This window comes from Lissotriton vulgaris, chromosome 1_1 (genome assembly GCF_964263255.1).
Source record: "Lissotriton vulgaris chromosome 1_1, aLisVul1.2, whole genome shotgun sequence".
In the NCBI taxonomy this organism is placed as follows: domain Eukaryota; kingdom Metazoa; phylum Chordata; class Amphibia; order Caudata; family Salamandridae; genus Lissotriton; species Lissotriton vulgaris.
The window spans coordinates 1,837,058,279-1,837,075,302 of record NC_141685.1 but is presented as its reverse complement, the minus strand read 5'-3'; the positions used below and the strand labels follow the sequence as shown (position 1 = coordinate 1,837,075,302).

General features: G+C 51.9%; 1 non-coding gene and 1 pseudogene across 1 annotated transcript; both read left to right on the top strand.

The window, feature by feature from the left end:
* The first annotated feature begins 6,367 nt into the window (after nucleotides 1-6,367).
* On the top strand, nucleotides 6,368-6,467 carry LOC147751301 (U6 spliceosomal RNA; annotated as a pseudogene).
* A 387-nt stretch (nucleotides 6,468-6,854) lies between these two features.
* Nucleotides 6,855-6,960, top strand: LOC147751300 (U6 spliceosomal RNA). Its single transcript, XR_015300386.1, has one exon. It is a non-coding gene; the product is annotated as a U6 spliceosomal RNA (small nuclear RNA).
* Nucleotides 6,961-17,024: the final 10,064 nt, after the last annotated feature.

The window sequence follows — 17,024 nt, the reverse complement described above, 5'->3', positions numbered from 1 at the left end:
CTGAGTCTTGGCATATTCTAACTCTCGATGATCAGTCAACAGTGAAAACATATTAATGTATTTGTTGGCCCACACCATCTCTTTAGTAACCAGGGGAACATGTTGCGCCAAGCTTTCCCACCTTGGGAGTACCGCGCCCTCCCCCATCATCGGTAGCGACCTCTTACCGGCTCCCGCCGCACTTCCAGCTGTGTCCGTCGCCTTATCCTGGTTATCTGCCGGGACCACCTTCGCCACATGTGGGGAAATAGAAGGCACATTTGCTGCCCCAGCATCCCTTGTCTGCCGTAACTGTTCAATAATCAGTCTAGCTTCCTCGGCCGGGTCTTCCACAGCCGCGGATCCCCCCGCTCCCTTTTTCAACCAGGGTAACACAGCCGCTAACTGAAGCACTAATTCAGGAGGCATTTGATCGTCCTCCAGCGGTGTGATAACCACAGGGATTGGCAAACCCCCATCCGGCGTGGGTACCGGGCTGGCCGCTGGCGCTACTGGGATCGGTGGTACCTCCATCGGGACTGGGGCCTCGCTAGGACCCGCTTTCACCCTCCTCTTTTTGCCCGGGATAATGTTTGGCAAAGCCAGCCCCATGACTCTCTTAGGTCGCCCTGAGGGGCCATCCTGAGCCTCAACTTGTTTCCTGAGGGCCGCTAAGCCGCAACCAATCTGGTCTACTTTACCGAACTTTCGGTCCATCGCCGAGACCGTGGTCACCAAAGTACGCAGCATATGTTCCATCTCGGAGCTCTTTCCAGACTTCTTGCCAGACATGTCCGCGTTCAACGTTAGCTCAGCCTGTCTCCCCGAAGTGACTCGAACTCCAGCTACGCCTTGATGACTGAAATAGAAAAACAACGATTACAAGTTCAAAAAACTGCAGCTTGTTCCCTTGAGGGCTCACGAGCGACGAGTGGTGCAGCCTTCAGAGCGCAGGAACAAGAGGACGCTTCCTTGGATTCCCGCGCCTTTTATCCAGCAGTGGGAAGACTGGGCCGTGCCCCCGTCACGCCCCTCGGTACACGGACTTCCGGGCGGGTGTTTAGGACAACCCTTTTTGGGCGGTAGGGGCGTACTCCGGCCACGCCGCTTTGGGCATACCGGCCGGGACATGCCCCCCACCCGCAACGGTTTCCCGGGGGATCGGGGCACCCATCCATACGTTCGGGGTGACCGAGTGGTCTCCCCTTTCCAATCATCCATGCTCCAGGTAAGGGCCAAATATTAGAACAAGAACAAACGCAGGGGTTCCAAGACAAGCGAGAATGAAGGAAATAAGAGTGACTTTGAAGTTTACAAATAGTAAGATAAGGGCGGGCTATACCCTATTGTATGTAAAAAAAAAAAATCTTGCATGTGCTGTCTAGGCAAAACCTAAAAAAGTCATGCAAGATTCGGTCAACAGAAATTTTAATGTGAAAGCTGAAATTTCAACCTATTTTGAGAAACTTCCATGGCATTATGTGCAATTTCAGAAAAAAAATTACAGTGTTTGCAATCTGTTTTGAAATGTCAATATTAGTTTATAAAACCATGTTCACAATCGTGACGTATTTGATAGAAGCAATGCGTACTGTTACTCGCCCCCCTCAAAGCCTTACCCTCTGTTTCAGAAAGATCAGCCTCGAACTTCTTTAGACTACAATAATAATGCTTCAAGCTATCTTTCACTAATCCCCAGACAGGGCAAAGAATGTTATGTGATGTCTCTCTAAGGAGTCTCACTAACAAGCTGCCCAAGTTCGAAAGCTATTATAGTCCAATTAACAAATTGCAATAAATCCACAATACAGCTACGTCCTGGCACCTAGAGATGGGGATGCCCAAGTACACTGCTGTTCTTGTTTTCTCAACAGCGGCTTTGCAAACTTACTTTCAAAGGCGAATCTTTAAGCAAACAGACATATCTCCCAGGAGCACAGACAACAACAGAAAAGCCCGCTAGAAAGAGCAGCGCTGTAATGGTTTATAGAATTAACACAGTGCAGGCATTAAAAGGCGGCAGCGTGTCCCCATCAGTATGTAAAGCGCTCCCTTGCTATCATTTACAGCTTTGTCTGCTTGACATCGCCTAGTGTCAGATCCCCACGCAGAGGCGCCAAGACAGAACATTTCCTCTGCCTCTGCATTCTAATCCGGGGATGTGTCAGAAAGAAACGTGACGTTCTACTAATTCTGCGGAAGCGGCTCCCATTTGGGAGGGAAACGATCAGGCATGTTGTTAATAGCGCCAGAGATTCTAATAAGACCTCTCAGAGGAGGTCTGACAGGGGTCAGTAAACAAGGGGCTGGAAAACATCTCCGACCCTTGAAAGAGCTTCTTAGAGCTATACAATTAAATACGTCATGATTGTGTTATAACATACCGTTTACCCAGGGCTTCTGGGAGAGATACAATGTCCTTGAGCTAATTATAGTTCAACGTATTGTTCAACTGCTCTCAGGCAGCAAGAGGGGCTTAATAATGACTAATATTTCTTGTATTATTTTTTCCACTTAAAATAGCTATTCTCAGCGTGTATGCCTTTTGGCCCTGACGTTGAAAAGACATTGCATACTCAAGGCCAGTGTAGTTCACTTTGTGGATGAAAATCTAAATTTTAAATGCACGAGAGCGCACGGTGAATCACAAGAGAAGCACTGCGAATCAAAACGAAAATGTAGCAGCCGAGGGCAGTTACTCACCCCAGGAGTCGTATTATAAAACATGGGGCACAACGGGCATGTGCGCCTGCTTTAGCGCCTATTACAGAAGGGGTGCAGCCGCTTGTGCAGCTGATCTATAATACGGAAAGCACTGGAGCACATGTAGGGCCCCCCCTCTTTCAAGATGGCATTCCGTCATTTACATTTGGGGTGTGGGCCGATGCAAATGATGGAATCTCTCTGCCTTTGTGCCTGCATCGTACTATAGACACGAGCAGAGAGCCAAAGAAGCTGTAAGGACCCCCCCCCCCCCCCTGATGGAAGCCTTTTGGAGGGAGAAAGGGTGTCTGATGGACCCCCCAGACATCCCCTTGCAGGCAGGTGCAGTCACTTACTACACCCACTTGCAAAGGGATCTCTCTCCTATCTTCGGTCACTGTTGTAGAAAACAGTCACACATTGGGGAGAAGAAAGGTGGAATCCTGGGCTACCACACCTGCTGCAGTAACCAATATTACCTCCTCGTTAGTCTTCCTCGCCACATGATTTACATAGTGAGCTTTAGCTCCACAACAGAACCCTCCAAAGCAAAAGAAAAAACCTCCCACCCCCTCCCAACATGGCCGACCAGTCCCACCTGACCTCTATAAGAGGCGGACCGGCCCAACCAACAGCCTGTTTTTTTTGTTCTGCGCGATTCTCTCCAGAGGCGCTGTTCAGGTAAGATGGGCCGGCGTGAGCTGGCCCTGGGGTTTTAGGGTTGTGGACCTGCTCTAGCGGTCTCTGGTGCCTTATGCCTAAAAATCCCCCCCCCCTCTTCCTTCCCCCGGTCCTATGGGGCCGGTTAGGTGCTGCTCTAGCGTGCCAGGGGTTTACAGGGGGGGGGGGGCGGCCGGGGATGTGGGGTGTTTGGTCATTCCCTTGTATCCCCAGGTCGTTACTAATGGGCCCTGGCCACTAAGTGGGCTTTGGGTCCGGCGCTGGGGGTTCTCCTGTATGTTTGCTGGGGCCCCGGTTACCTTTGAAACGCCTGGCGTGGGTCCTTGGGGCTCACGCTGTCTAGCAGTGGACTATAACAACGGACCTGATATTCTCGTCCCGGTGGCTATTCCAATGATAGAGTCACTCTTTACGACTCCACAACGCATTGGCTCCACTTTATCCCTGCACGCGTTAGTGCGGCGCGTTTCCCTGGTATTCCTGTCTGCTGAAGAATAGCTCAGTGGTGGTGCGCATACTTTGCATGTAGGAGGCGCCGGGTTCAATCCCCGGCGTCTCCAGACTTTTGCCTCTGCCTGCGTGTAACGTGCCTCGCACGAGGTCGCTTCGGCGCTTGCATATTCCGATGTACTTCGGTACTACGAAGCCTAGCTACTGACTGCACCTACCTCGTCGGTCGGCGGGTCCTCGGGGGCTCTGCTGGTCGGGTCCGGGTGTGTTTGGTCTGCAGCCTCGGGTCAGGGCGCTGGTCGCTTCCGCCTCCTGATGGGGTTTTCTAGCATTTCCTGGGTCCCGCGGCTGGTTGCAGCGCGGGGGTTGGCTACGGGTGCCTCCCGCCTCTTGGGGGCGGGGCATCGCTCTGCCAGGTGCGGCCTATGTAGCGGCCAGGGCTGTAGGGTACACTTACAGGCGGCGGGTCGCGGCGGCACGCGGAGCGGTGCTGACGCCCTCGGGGTCCTGGGACCGAGGTGCGGTGGCTCATAGGTAAGATTGGTGACTGCCCGCACGGACTTGGGTCCGATTCCTACCAGTACTGTGGAGTTTCCCAGGGTGGGAAAATTTCATTCGGTGATGGTTTTTTTTTATTTACAAGTTCACCTTCCAGTGTGTGATGAGATTGGCGTCTACGGCCGCTTGTTTGAAGCAGGCCGAGATTTCTCTGTTGGGAGAGTGTTAGACTGAAGATCTTTAGGTCCCCCGCTAGTGGCTGCCGTCCTCGGGCAGCTCTGCTGATGCACGGATTTGTCCCCCGGCGCCAGTGGCGCGTTCAGAAGCAAACAGGCGTGGGTTCGGACCCCGCTTCGTCAGTTCCGTTTTTTTTTTTTCGTCCTGGGGGCCCGTGTTTCCCCCGATGGGGTGGTGTGCAGGGTGGTCAGGAGGCCCGCTCGTGGTGGCGTGGGTCCTGGCCCCTCTTCTGTCACCATCGGCGGGGCCTTCCCTTTCCTGCATAAATGAATGGTGGTGCAGTGTGGCTCGGTGAATTGCGGCGGCCCTGCCTCGGGGGTCTGGCCCGGGATCTAGGGTCAGTTCCCTGCCTCGGCGGGGCTTCGGTTCATGATGCCACGGACCGGTTATTTCTCACCTCGGGGCCTATTCCACTCGTGGACTCCCATTCTGCATCTCTGGGCAATAGCTTGTTTGTTCTTCGCACCGGCCCCCACGATCCTGGGGATGCCTTGCCTCCACCTTAGGGGTGTCCGGGTGGGTCGTCTCACAGGACCATACCACCCGGGAGGCACCTGCTCTCGTCCGATCTCGGAAGTTGAGCTGGGTCGGGCCTGGCTGGTTCCTGGATGGGAGTCGGCCTGGGAATTCCAGGTGCTGTTGGCTTTAATCATTCGTGCCAGCGCCTTGAGACCCTTGCAGGTGTGTGGTGCGCCATTCTTGTATCGCTTACGCGACGGATTTATTTAGCTTGGCCCCTGCGCTGGGAAGTCACGCGGAATCGTGTTTCGTTCCAGGTTGGGGCATTGTCCCCGGGGTTTCTCTGGGTGCGTTCTCTACGCGTGTCTCCGGACTCCCTTCCTCTGCCTGCGTCCGTTGTGAGGGGCGTTGGGGGGAGGGGGGGGAGGGGGTCTTTGTCACCTTTTACCGCCCTGGTGGCCGCGAGGCAGGCTCGGCCGTCTGGTCTGGCTGCGTCCTTGTCGGCGGTGACGGCGTTTTTGACGCGGCCTTCCTTCGGAATCCTCTTCCGCCTGTGGGTGAGGGCGTCCCGCCCTTGCATGGGTGGGGTCCTTCGGCGGGTCCGGGCCCGAGTTTCGGCGATTCCCGGTCCCGTACGGGTTCTGCCGCTCCCTTTTTCGCCCCTAGATCCTGGCTTTCGGCCCTCTCGCTCCAGGGGGTCCCCTGGAGGGGGAGGGAGGGCTGTTGCCTCCGTTGCGTCCCGTCCTGGGACGTGGCTGTCCCGGTTCTTGGGCTCTTCGGGCTTGCTGGCCGGTGTCCGGTCTTGCTGGTCTTGCGGACTTTCCGCGGGGTCCCACCGTCTCGACGGGCTGGGGTCCCTGCTCCTTCCCTTGTCTCGCCTGTGGGTTTTTCTGGGACCGTGGGTTGGCCTGTGGGGCCGGCCTGCGAGTGGGGGTCCCCACTCTCGGTTGCGGGTACTTCCGTTGGGCTTGCCTTCTGGCCCGTGGGGGGGGAGCTGTGCTCCTGGCCCGCCTGGTGGATCTTCTTCGCGGGGTATGGGTCTTGGGGTTCCCTGTCTGGCTGTGTGCTACCTCTCGGCCTCGTTTTTTTTTCTCCCCCGTGGGTGAGGCTTCGCGTCTGGCGGTGTCTCTCATCCGTCGGCTTCCTGACCTATGTACGGTGGTCCCTTCGGTCCTCATCTCGGGCTTGTCCTCCTTCGGGGGGCGTGTGCCTGGCCCCGGTACTTCCCTCTGGTTCATTCAAGGGGGGGGGCGTCCTTTGGCGCCGGGTCGTTTGGTGGTCGTTGGGATCTCCTGCAGTCGCACAGCTCCTCGTGCTTCGGGGGTTGCTGAATGTCCTCCTGGCCTGCCGTCTTTTTGCTGTGCTCGCTTCGGCCGCACATTTACTTTAATTGGAGGAGTAGATTAGCTTGGCCCCGGCACGAGGATGACACGCATATTCGTGAAGCGTTCCATATGCCGGTGCTTCGGGTCCCCAGGTCTTGGTCGGGTCGGGCGACCTGGTGGTGTGGGAATGTCACCGGTCCTGTCCCTTCGGGCTGTCTTTCCCCCGGGGTCCGACTAGGTGGAGGCGGTTCGACGGAGTCGGATCTTGCCTTCGTTGCCTGGTCTCACCCTGCCCCGGTGGTGTTTCGGCGCCTGGGGCCTCGGCTCGGTCTGCCTCCGGTGTCTCTGTTCACGGAGGGGGACTCGGCCCTCCTGCCCGGGTTCTACTCCTCCTTCCGGGTCCTTGTGCAGTTGCCCTGTCTTTCGCGTGGCCTTTCGGTCTGTTGTACGCGTTTCCCCCGTGCCCTCTGATATCGCGGGTCCTCGGCTGGATTCGCTTGGGCAGGGCCGGGGTGCTCCTGGGTGCTCGCCTCGGCAGCGCATGGACTTATTTTGGAACATTGCAGAGAAGATGTGCCTGGCACCCGCGCGTGGTTGACACACAAGTCGTGGTGCGTTCCTGTTTTTAGTTCCCGGCGGGGTCCACCACCCCGGGTACCCTCTCCTTTGGCGAGCTGGCGGTTCGAGCCTCCTGGCCGATCCCGGATCTTCCCGTACCGTGGTTGGGTCCCCCGCTCTCGGAGTCGGTGTTGAGCTGGCTCTTGTCGGCTGGCCTGCCTCCTTCTGCAGGCCTGGTTCTTGAGCGGATGACGCTGCTTGCTCGGGGTTGTTCTTCGGGGGTTGTGGTTTTGCTGCTGGGTTCCCGCAGGTCTTCCATGTTCCCTTCCTGTGCCCGGCACTGGGCGTCCTTCTCGCGTTGGCGCGGTCGGCTTGGTGCTGTCCCCGCCTCCGTGGTCCCCTTGCGGGTCTTGGTTTTCCGGTCTGAGGGGTTTTCCTGGGGCGTGGCCCCTTCTTCCCTGTGGGCCCGGTGGGCGGCCTTGCGGGCCTTCCACAGTCCGGTGTTCGACGGGCTGGTTTCCCTGGTGGCTCGTTTGGCTCCGGAGTTGTTTCTCCGTCGCCCTCGGACGCTCTGCCGGTATCCCCCTTGGGTTCTCTCTCTCGTTCTACGAGCTCTTCGGGGTCCGCCCTTTTGGGCCCCTGCCCTCAGTGGCTTTACGGTTCCTCACCTTTTAGGTAGTTTTTCCCTGGTGGCAGTGGTGTCTGCTGGGCGGATGGGCGTGCGGGGGTCGTGCCTCCGCTCCCCTCCCTTCTTGCGGGTTTTGCCGGACATGGTTGTTCCTCCGGCTTGTCCCCCGTGTCCTTCCCGGGGTTCCTTCCCTGGGGTCCCGGGCTCGGGTGGTATCTTTACCGCTTTTCCCTGCCGACGAGGTTCCTCTCTTGTCCGTGCTGGTTGTTCGGCGTGCTGTTTTGGCTTCTCTTGGCCGCACGTCTTTCCTTTCCCGGTGGGTTGGCCTGTTTTGTGTCTTTTGGCCCGGTTCGTTCGGGCCACTAGCCCTCTTTCCACCTTGGTTCGCTGGCTTCCACAGGCTATCATCCTTTCCTACGCTTCGCTGGGTTCGGTGGATCCTGCGGGGGTCCAGGGTCGGTCCACGGGGAGTGGCTCGGTGTCCTGGGCCCCCTTCAGGGTGTCTCCTCTGTGGAGATTTGTCGGGCGTCGACGTTGTCGTCCCCCACCTTGTTCGTGGGACTCTTTCGGTCCCGGGGGACTTCGCTGGGGCCGTTCGGAGTGCAGGTGCTGCGGCTCCTGGCTGGCCTACTTTCCCTTTATGTCTTGATTTCAGGTTTCCTGTGATCCCTGTTTTCTTGTCATTTATTCTACTTCAACCTTGGGTTTGTTTCTCTGCATCACCGTGTGGTGTTGTTTTTATGGTGGTCAATGAAGCCTTGTTGGCTTGGGTATTTGCTCACTATGTAAATCATGTGGCGAGGAAGACTAACGAGGAGGTAATGCCCCGGTTACTTACCGGTAATCTTCATTACTCCGAGTATAGTCTTCCTCGCCACATGAGTTCCCCCCCCCCTCCCTGTCTGGCTATCGGCTTCATTGTTTGCTTGGTAGATCAGGCTGTTGGTTGGGCCGGTCCGCCTCTTATAGAGGTCAGGTGGGACTGGTCGGCCATGTTGGGAGGGGGTGGGAGGTTTTTTCTTTTGCTTTGGAGGGTTCTGTTGTGGAGCTAAAGCTCACTATGTAAATCATGTGGCGAGGAAGGCTATACTCGGAGTAATGAAGATTACCGGTAAGTAACCGGGGCATTTACAAAAATGTAGTTTTTTTTCGCCCTTTCATTGATGCAAATGTTATTACACTGGATAGCCGGTGCAACTAACCGTGAACTATTCCATTGCATTGAGTCAAAGTCTGTAATTTCACCACACATTTTTTGTTTATTAAAATTTTAATTGCACTTGCAAAATGATTTATAAGCAATGGATGTGCCATGCAACTTCTACCAGACTTTCACATTATTTAATCGCCATTTTCGTATGAGTGCAATCAACTACTGTATGTGATTTTTTAAATAATTGCATACTCTATACAATATGTTAACAACTACGCAAACAGTACAATATGAATCTACTTCGTTTTTTAGCCAGTACACATTTCACAAGACCTGTCAATATACGCAGTCATAATTTAACATGTGAGAATAATACGTTAGCCTTTCAGAAATGTTCATATGCTATTGCTAACACATTTACGCACTCATGATTTAGAAATGAGAAATATAAATAAGAACTAGGCCATGCAAACGATGACACAATGAGTCCCAAGGAATGAGAACTAATTTGATGCACACTGGTGTAAAATGCTCTTGATAATACATAAGCACAAAATGACATACCTCAGCAGAAGCAATGCTGTACAAAAAGGGGGCGAGAAGAGTGCATACATGCAAGATTTTAACGTCGTGTTTTGAATAAACGTAATTTTTTTATAGTCTTTTTTAGCGATGGTACTGTTTTGTATTCATTTAGAAAGCATTTAGATGATGTAAATCTTCATATTTTTTATTTACTGTAACTTTTTTTGTTAGTGATAAGGTTAGAAAACTAAATTATGGGGCATATTCTCAAGCCCCTATCGCCACGGGAACTTCACTTTTTCTGATGTTCCCGTGGCAACAGGGTCAGCACCTTATTCACAAGGCAGCGTTAAAGACTTAATCCACATTAGGTGGCTTTAAGCCATGTTAACCCTGCCTTGTGAATAAAGCCCCTTTCACGCTAAACTTAGCACGAAAGGGTGTGCAGTGGGTTTGCGGTGGGCGTTCCACTGCAACACACATTGTACACAACGCTGCCATCTATTCTCAGGGGGGGGTTAATTGGAGGCAGCGCAGAACTTAAGACCAGAAAAATCTTAGTCTTAAGTTGGAGAAACAAGGAGAAATGCTTTATTTCTCCTCGTTTTTGCTTTTTCCATGAGTGCTGCCTTTTGCAGCACACATGGGAAAAGCAAAATTGTATTTCGGGAATGTTCACCTGCAGGAAGGGACACCTTCCTGTACATGAACAACCCTCCCCTGCACACAGACACCCTTGCACTCTGGTGCAAGGGTGCTTGTGTTGGCGCTAAATCGTGAAACTTAGCGCCATTACAGGGGGAAACGCCAGGATGCACCACGTTCGTGAGAATAGGGTGCAGCCTCCCGTTTCCTAAGTGGCCACTTCATTGAGAATATACCCCTAAGTCTTTAATATGGCATACCAAGTAACCCCCTCGGTACTCGGCAAACTGATTTATTTTTTATATTTATTGCTAGTTTTATATATCGCAGACTTTACCCAATTTGTGACAGTACACATCACTTATGTTATGTTTCCTACAGGCAGTTAAAAGTGTGCATACATATACACACACATATACAGAAAAAGCAAACATGCATAGTGTACTATGCAATTTATTACTATTAAAAAGTGGGGAGGGGGTATCAGGGCAGGTATAGCGCTGGTGGTGACTGGTGCAACACATTCACCATAATCGCAACAAGATTCACACAACGTGGTTATCTGCAAAATATAATCGAAATTTCCATTCCACCAGTGTCCACATTGCTGTTCTAGAAAACTCAATCCACCCTAGCCAGTTCTATGATATGTGTATTAAAACATGCCACTGAAGCTCACCAAATCAAATTAATTATCATGAAACATTGGGCCATTATTCAAAATGAACCGGATCTTCAACATCTTTTTAATTAAAAAAAACACTTTTTGCTTTTCAACGATATAGCAACCTGAAAGAACTACTGAGAAGAAAGAAAGGGGCTGATATTAGAATTTATAAAGGGATGCAAATGTGTGCTAAATGTGTACACTGCAATAACGTAAACAATGGTAATTGTTTCACGCATCTGACCAAAGGTTTTGTTATTGCGCTACAACATTCCAGCACATGTGATACGTCCAATGTCATTTATGCTTTGAAATGTCCCTATGGAAAAATCTATGTGGGAAGAACAGAACGTAAGATAAAAATTTGGATATCAGATCACAAAAGCAACATTAGAAACGACAACATTAAGTCCACTGTGGCTATGCATTGGCAGCAAGTGGGACATAACATAACACAATTGTGTTTCACGATTTTGGAGGCTTTAAAACCCATACCTGACGTTGATCACCAGAAACATTTAGCAAGATCCAAATTTTTGGGGATTAAAAAACGTAACACTATGCAGCAGCATGGGATAAACACGAGATAAGAATTTATTAGAGATCAATTCCTCTGGTTGCAGTGCACCATCTGTGCCTTCAGAAGGCAGGGTACATATTCCCAAGGATGTCATCAAAGATTTTCACAAACGTGAAGATATTGGGCAGTGGTATGCAGCCTTTGAGATAACAATGTTGGCCCACCGGGTCCCTGAGAAGGACTGGGGAGCGGCATTGTGGGGTTGCTTTTTTACTGAAGGTAGGGATACTTTGTTAGACTTGCCCAGTACTCTTAGGATGTCTTATGCCCACATGAAGGAAGCACTGATGACAAGGTATGGGTTAACTCCAGAGCTCTATAGACAAAGGTTCAGGAATTGTAAGTATCTGGAGAGAACCACTTGGGTAGAATATGTGTCTTTCTTTTGCAGAGCTATAGATGTTTGGGTGAGGGGTAGCAATGTTGATAATTTTCAAGCGCTCTATGAATTCATTGCTAGGGAACACTTGTCTGCTAATTGTTTTCCAGAGATACACCCACCAGCACCTTATTGATAGCAAGTTGACTAACCCTAGAAAGCTTGCTGAAGAGGAGGACTGCTGGGTCAGTACCAGGGTCCACAAGGGTCTTGTGGGATACTCCGCCAAAGGTGGGCACGGTCCCCAGCAGAAGAGTGGGGGGGACAAGGGTAAACAGAGGGAGTTCCAAAAAGGTCCCCAAAGTAATTTCCAAGGGAACCAAGGTAAGCGTTCCCAGCCTCCCCCTGAGAAGAAGTCAGGACCCCCGACAGGTAAACCTGTTCAGAGGGGGCCTGTTACCTGCTTTCAGTGTAAGCAGGTGGGACACCGTGGGTGTGATCCCCAGTGTCCCCCCCCATGCACCACCCTGTCAGATAGCCAGTGTAGCCCTGGGTGGGGAGGAGATGGGTGCCCAAGGTGGGTGGGGTTCCGCAGAAATATCCCTTGTCTCATTAGGAGACTTTGAGATGGTCCCTAGAACTCAGCTGCCTGTTAACACTAAGAAATACAGGCAGTGGGTGACCATCAATGGCCAAAGAGTGGAGGCTCTGAGAGATACAGGAGCAAGTATGACAGCTGTCAAGTGTCACTTGGTCTCTGAAGAGCAGGTAATCCCTCATGCATTCTTCCCAGTTGTTGCTGCTGACAACACAGAGAGCCATTGCAAGGTGGCTCAAGTTCCCTTTGATTGGGGGCGTCTCTGGTACTCTTCAAGTACCTGTGCGGCCATCCATGCCTGTTGACTGTCTGTTAGGCAATGATTTAGAAAGCTCCCCTTGGGCTAAGGTGGCGAGGAAGGCGCATAAAGAGATGTTGGGTCTGCCTGAGTGGGCATGTGTGGCCACTCGGTCTATGGCAGCTAAGGGTGGTCAGAAGACCCTGGAGCCTGAAAGTATGGTCCAGGGACCTTCCTTAAAGAGAAGAGGTAGGGGGCATGGGAAACCAGCCCCCATTGTTCCCATGGACCTGGAGGAGGCAGACCTTGAGGGGGATGCCCTGGAACCTACAGGGGAGCAAGTTTCTGAACTGGGGAACCTTCCTGAGCTGACCCATTGGCAGCAAGAAGAGGTCCCACGAGGGAGGAAGATTGTGAAGAGCAGCAGATGTGCCCTTCTCTTGTGGGTTTGATGCAACAGTCCACAAACCAGGCAGCAGGTGATCAGTCTGGATCACATTGGATCTACTGGGAGAATGGTCTCCTGTATAGCGCACCTAAGGTTGCTGAGCCTGGGTCAGCCCATGTGCTGGTGGTACCCCAGCACTTCAGAGCCTTCTTACTGGGTTTGGCTCATAATGGTCCTTTAGTTGGTGATATGGGGCAGAACAAGACATTTGAAAGGCGTGTCTCCAACTTTATTGGCCCCAGATGCTGAAAAGTTCAGATACTCATTGTAGGACCTGTCAAACTTGCCAGGCAAGTGGGAAGAGTGGGATGAGGCACAAGGCCCCTCTGCAGCCTTTCCCTGAAGTCGGTACCCCTTTGAATGGGTGGGATTGACATTGTAGGGCCACTGGACCCCAAGACAGCCATGGGCAACAGGTTTATCCTAGTCTTGGTGGACCATGCTACCCGGTACCCGGTCGCCATTATGCTCAGGACAGTGACAGCCCCTGTGGTGGGATGTGCACTGATGGGGATCTTCTCCCGTGTGGGAATCCCCAGAGAGGTTGTGTCTGACCGAGATAAAAACTTCATTTCTAATTATATGAAGTCTCTGTGGAAGGACTGTGGTGTTACCTACAAGTTCACCACTCCTTACCACCCACAAGGTAATGGGCTGGTTAAAAGATTCAACCGGAACCTCAAAGGCATGATCATGGGTCTTGAAGAACCAATGAGGCATAAGTGGGACGTCGTCTTGCCATGCCTTCTGTTTGCCTACCGAGAGGTGCCACAAAAGTCTCTAGGGTTCAACCCCTTTCAGCTTTTGTATGGTCACCAGGTAAGAGGACCTTTGAGTTTGGGCAAGGAAGGCTGGGAGCAATCTCCCAGGAAACCTCCCCAGGATGTATATAGCTACATGCTGGCCTTCAGGAATCAGACTCGGCATTTCAGAGATCTCGCGCAGGCGAATCTCTAAGACAGCCAGGAGGAAATGAAGTGGTGGTATGATCAGAATGCCACTCTGATTGAGCTTTAGTCTAGACAGAAAGTTTGAGTCCTGGCCCCTGTGGAGCCTGGAGCGCTACAGGACAGGTGGACCGGTCCATATGAGGTGGTGGAGCGCAAGAGTGATGTCACCTATCTGGTGAACTTGCTGACTCCCAGGAACCCCTTGCGGGTCCTGCATATGCACCGCCTAAAGCCCCACTTAGAAAGGTTCGAAGTTGGCATGCTCCTAGCGACAGATGATGGAATGGAGGAGGAGACCGAGCCTCTTCCTGAACTCCTGTCTTCAACAGAGCAAGATAGGTCAGTTGATGGTGTCAGCCTCTCTGCCACACTGACCCCTGATCAGCAGCAAGTTTGTCACCAGCTGTTGGGGCAATTCTCTGATCTATTTTCCTTGGTTTCTGGTGTCACAGAGTGGTGCGTCCATGATGTGGACCCTGTGAAGCACAAGGCTTACAGAGTGACTGACAAGGTTAGGGCTTAGATTAAGGAGGAAATCTCCAAGATGTCTGCTTTAGGGGTCATTAAGTCTTCAAACAGTCCTTGGGCCAGCCCAGTGGTCTTGGTCCCAAAGGCTGCCTCGCCGGGTGCCACACCCGAACTCCGGTTCTGTGTGGACTACAGAGGGCTCAATTCAGTCACCAGGACTGATGCACACCCCATCCCCAGAGCTGATGATCTCATTGATCGATTAGGGGCTGCACAGTACCTCAGCACGTTTGACTTGACGTCTGGGTGCTGGCAGATTGCCTTGACTGATGGGGCTAAGGAGAGGTCAGCATTCTCCACCCCAGATAGGCACTACCAATTCCGGGTAATGCCGTTTGGGATGAAGAATGCATCCGCCACCTTTCAGAGGTTGGTCAACCATGTGTTGGCTGGGCTGGAGGATTTCAATGCCGCCTACCTGGATGACATTGCAGTGCTCAGTGCCAGTGGGGAAGAACACTTGGTGAGAGCCATTTTAGGACTCACGGGGTACTAAAGGAGGTTTATCAAAGGCTATGGCAACATTGTTGCACTCTTGACTGAGCTGACTTCCAGGAAGCAGCCCAAGAAAGTGAACTGGTCTGACACCAGTCAGAAGGCTTTTGATGCCCTGAAGATTGCCATGTGCACAGCACCCGTGCTTGAGGCACCCAACTTCTCAAAATAATTAATTGTACAGACAGATGCTTCAGAGCATGGTGTGGGGGCTGTTCTATCACAGATTAATGAAGAGGGCCTAGATCAACCTATAGCCTTCATCAGTAGCAGGTTACTTCCACTGGAACAAAGGTGGAGTGCAATTGAGCGTGAGGCATTTGCTGTGGTCTGGGCACTGATGAAGCTGAGAGCAATCTTGTTTGGAACTCACATTCAGATTCAGACCGACCACAGGACCCTCATATGGCTGATGCAGATGAGGGATGAGAACCCAAAATTGTTGAGATGGTTCATTTCCCTACAGAGTATGGACTTTACGGTGCAAACCCACCCTGGTACAGAACATGCCAACGCTGACAGTTTGTCCAGATTTTTCCGCCATAGTGAAGAGAACTCCCAAGAGGAAGGGTAGTTCTCCCCACATTTCAGCTAGAGGGGACACGTGTTAGACCTGGCATCATTGGCGTGAATCTTCCTTCAATTTTGATGGCTTGCCTCCTCTGTTTTGATGTTTTTGCTGGTTTTATGCTTTGGGCACTGTGCAACTGCTAATCAGTGCCACAGTGCAAGTGCTCCCTATTTTAAATTAATGTACTAATTGGTTATTCCATGATTGGGTTATTTGAGTTATCTTTCAGCCCCTAGTACAGTGCACCATAGGTGCCCAGGGATTGTAAATCAAATGCTGCAAGTGGGCTTGCAGCACTGGTTGTGCCACCCACAGAAGCAGCTTGTAAAGTGTGTCTCAGGCCTGCCATTGCAAGGCCTGTGTGCAGTCTAGCACTGCCATGTCGACTTGGCCAAGTGCACCCACTTGCCAGTCCCTAAACCTTCCCGTTGCTTTGTATTAGACACCCCTATGGTAGGCACAAGGGCAGGGTGCATTGTACGTATAAGGAAGGACATGCTCTGATGTGTTTAGCATGTTCTAGTAGTGAATTACAGCCATTTTCGTGTTTCACTATTGAAGGCTACCTGTTCTCATGGCTAGAGTGGGCAGTTAGATTATTACATTCTTATAATCCTAACTGACTCAGGTAACATGGTAGAAATCCGAATTTAGTATGCCTGAACTCAAAATAAAGTTTATTTTAATATTTTGTGTTTGCAAATACCACTTTTAGAAAGTAGGTATTTGCTTGCCTAACCATTTGAGCCTGCCTCTGCTGGGTTGTGGATTCCTTGTCTGGGTTTGTGAGTGACAGGGCTTGGGGGATTCCAAGAGACAGGCTGGGCAGCCCAGTGGTGAACAGAGATATCTGCATCTAGATGGGAGGGAGGTGTTGTACCTTGGACCTGAATAGGACTGGGCCTTCCCTCTATAATGCTGGCTCCACCCCCTGTGGCTTGTTGGATGTCTCTGCCTGCACTGTGAAAGGAGAGGAGGAATCATGTCAACATAGTGCTCCAGAGCTCTATCTTCCCTCCCCTGTGCGGGCTCCACCTCCTATGGGATGGCTGATGTCTCTGCCCTGCACAGTGAAAGGAAGAAGAGAGTCATGTAAACAAAGTGCTCAGGAACTGGTTTGGACTAGGCAGGGGCCTCTCTGCCTTCAGAGAACAAAGGATTTTGGGGTATAAATATTGGGACCCTGATCCCAAGAAATTAGATCTCTTTTGGGCAAGAAACTTTTCTGCCAAGGAGAAGAACCAAGGAAGCTGCAGGAGTTTGGACTGCCTCTCTGCCAGTGTGCTTTTTGCTGGGTTGGCCTGCAGTAGTTGCTTCATTGCCAAGGGAAAGGAGAAGGAACTTTGTAAGGACTTTCATTTACAGAATATTCTTCAAGGGCTTGAACTGTGCTTGCCTCCTGCTGAAGTCTCAGGGACAAAAGACTTCGCCTCCAGCTGAATTTCCTTGCTGGGAATTCTGACTCCAATCACTTGTGTGCCACATCAAAAAGAAGTGTGTCGCCACTGAGCCTTCGCTGCATCTCCCTGGAAGCATGTGTTAATCAAAGCTGCCTGCTGTCGCACCCCCAGAGAAGCATGACGCCATCGAGAGAGCCGCCATCGCATCACCGGAGAAGCGTGTCGCAGGGCCTGTCATGGATCCAAAGTACAGAGTCGTCGCAAGGCTGTCAGGGCGTTATCGTTTCGTCACTGGATCGCCGCATCAAGGGCGCCATCTTCTCGCATCGCAACCGGATCATCGCATTGCATCAAGGTGCCATCTAGTGCACCGCAACAGGCCTGCAAGC